Below are 3,235 nucleotides of genomic sequence, written 5' to 3'. Positions count from 1 at the left end.
TGGGAAATGTACTTTTGTTGGTTTCGTTAACTTGCTTAACTAAATGATTTCTTGAAATATTTTTTCACCCTGTATTTGGTTACGTGTTAAGTGTGTAGCATTTATGACCTCGGTTGTTTAATAAAATTAATGTAATTTCAATACAACATCAGAACAATTCACCACATTTACATCCGATTTTAATTTTATTTGTTAATGCGGATAGATATATAAACTGCATATACCATTTTCAGTCTTCTTGATAAAACTTTTCTTTATCTTCGATGAACACCAATGTCATTAGTGAATACAATTTTTCATTTGTTTTTATCTGTCCTGGCACGCCCAAGCCAACGTAAGTAACTAGAGATAAAATATATACCTTTGCTTGGTACCATTCTTCAAAGCGAGGAACTTTTTCACCAAGCGCTCGACTAAGAAACCATTTCCCATTCTGCCATCGTCGAAATTTGTGTAAGCGAAATTTCCCATTATCCTGCCAACCACAGTCGAGCATTTGGTGAAGGAAAGCGGTTTGTTTCTGAGAGCCAGTTCTCCTCACAAAGCAATCAAACAAGTTACCTATGTATATTGTATATGTTCAAGAAAAGTCTAATGCCGGCTAATTTGTACGCAACATCAACTATAATACAACAATGCCATTCATTTATTGACTCAGCGAAAAATTAAATTTATTCCAGCTAAATCAAAGTCCTTCACGACCCATGATGCCGTAAATTCATAAAAGTCTATATTTTTTTTGTTGGCAATACTAACAAACCAAATAAAAGTGGAATACTTTTGAACACTTTTTGCCGTCGACACTTCGATAGAAAGTCGACACAATTTTTGTCATGAAAATTCTGACGGGATTTGAACCCTGCGCCATCTTCAACATCTTGTTAAAGCCGCGCATCATACCGCTTGGTTAAGCGTAAGGTCAGACCTGTTAGTTCATATCTAATATTAAGTACTATTAAATTGCCAAACATGAGAAAAAACACGATTTTCAGGATATACTCATACCAACCAGTGAATCTCTACATTTAAAGCATTTGTGAATAGCGACGTCAGTCGTCTGGACGTATTAAAAAGGGGGTGTAGGTCTGATTTATGTCCAAGGAAAACTTTTCAAAGCTGAAAAATTCCAGCATTCCACTAGAAGATGCAAATTTCGGCCGTTGTTCAATGCTAAAAAGTTATGTACATATTCAGTCTGGAGCGATCGCTGGTAGAGAACGGTGATCCCAACCTGTGCAACTAATTTCTAAAATAATATTAAAAACCATCGGGAAAAGGATGCAGAACGTAGCAAAAATCACTTTTCAGTAAGATGTACCACTGGGGAACGCTGCTTGGCTACCGAAGAAAATACTTTAATGGATGGTGATGATTCTTCCGAAAACCGTCCGATGGACATAGACTGCAAAATTAAACATTACTTTGCCAGTACGTGCAGAAAAACACGTACCACGAGGGAATCCCAGTTTTTCATCAAACTTAATATTTTGTTTAATTCTAGTAGTTTCGAGTAATCGATAGTATCCTTTTCCATCAATTTGGATAACCCTGAGAGAAAACTATTGACATTGTTACTATTGGAGAAGAATGATCTACCAGGCTTTCAGAATAAATTGGTGAAAGTGAAGCATGCTCAGATATCGATTAAAGACCACGCAAGATGATCGAAGAACTACATCAAATGTTCTAAGATGTTATCAAATCCTAGGGCCTCTGCGTTTTGAAGAATACCGCTAATGGAAGTGAGAATGGGTCAATTGTTCCATCAAATTTAGAAATGTATGAAGAAGTAAATCACCCAAGGACTGTAAAACAAAAAATATAAACCTTCGAATGATTTGTTATCTGATTTGACATTTCGTTGTTAATCAGGTCAGACTTATTTTATGTGACGTCATATCCAGACAAGTCTGATTCTGAGGTTGTGCGCAGTACAGTTCGTTGATCAGATTCGCAACTCATCTGCAAAAACTTGCTGAAGCCGTAGAAGTTAATGAGGTTGACGGCTGCTTCATTCTGAATGATAATATTTACCAAAAAATAATATTCTCGAACATCCTGGATTTTATAAGTATTATATCGTACTAGCCTTATGATATACAAATAAGCAAAAACGGCCATGTTTATCAAGATGCGCCAGCCTGGGAGGTGATAAACCGTACAATAAAGAACTAAAAACTTGGCCCCAGACAGTAAAGTCGTAATGAAAGGATTACAAATACTACACTTCTCTAGCACATATAGTTCCACAAGGTTACTGCAACCGATATGTGTTTCAAATACAATTAAGAAAGCAAAATCCATTTTATTCCCACGGCTGTTTCCGGGACCCAAAAGTTGGGTAGTATAATTATCAAAAAATAGAAAGAAAAAGAAAATACAGATATTTTTTCCAATGTATCATAAGGAAATAATTCTAAACCTAATTCAACAATGAGAAGCAAAGGATAGGCACATTCTTCGCTGAAATATGTATCCCTAGTCCCACTAGCTGTTTCCTGTTAATAAATTTCGAACAGTATGGTGATGTTTACAACACGTTCGTTGGCAAAAGAATAGAATTCATATGTCAACATTTCCAGGAAAATGTACTGTACTGCAAATTGTAATAAAAGCAACGTTTAGCTTAATCGACCTAAAACAAATTAAGGTCAGAAATAATAAAGATAAATTGTATCGCCTATTAATGTTTATTAGCACAGAATAAGCGCTCAACACGGCAAATTACCACAAAAAACACGACTGATGCCCCCTGATAGTATACACCGACCGGTAGGTTAAAATGACAGAGACACGTTGGTTACGGCGCCGACAGTGGAGCACTAAATCATTCTTAGGTAAGTAACCAGACATCAAACACTGAATGGGCGGCATTGACCTTGCTGCAGTTTCCATTATGCTGGAGCACAGTGAATTCCTTTCCGGGCAGATAAAATGCGAAGACAAATAAAAATGTGCTGACATATTAGCGCCGAGGTGACGGTACTATGGCATCAATTGATAACATGCCGGTGAATGGGATATTTCTATTTATTAACCCATTTTTGATTTGGGGGAGGTTTTCCTTAAATGTTTTATCTGATATAAATTCAAATTTATGTGTGTTGTTGGTCTTAGAAACTGAATGCTTAGGCACACAGCTTGTTTCTCCACTATTAAACTACATTACCAACAATGCTAGCAGAATGGGAAATCATTGAGGCTCAAGGCGAAAACTGCCCAGAACTTATTAAAT

Source organism: Armigeres subalbatus, chromosome 2 (genome assembly GCF_024139115.2).
Source record: "Armigeres subalbatus isolate Guangzhou_Male chromosome 2, GZ_Asu_2, whole genome shotgun sequence".
Taxonomy (NCBI): domain Eukaryota; kingdom Metazoa; phylum Arthropoda; class Insecta; order Diptera; family Culicidae; genus Armigeres; species Armigeres subalbatus.
The sequence above is the reverse complement of the archived record's forward strand: the minus strand, read 5'-3'. Positions refer to the sequence as shown.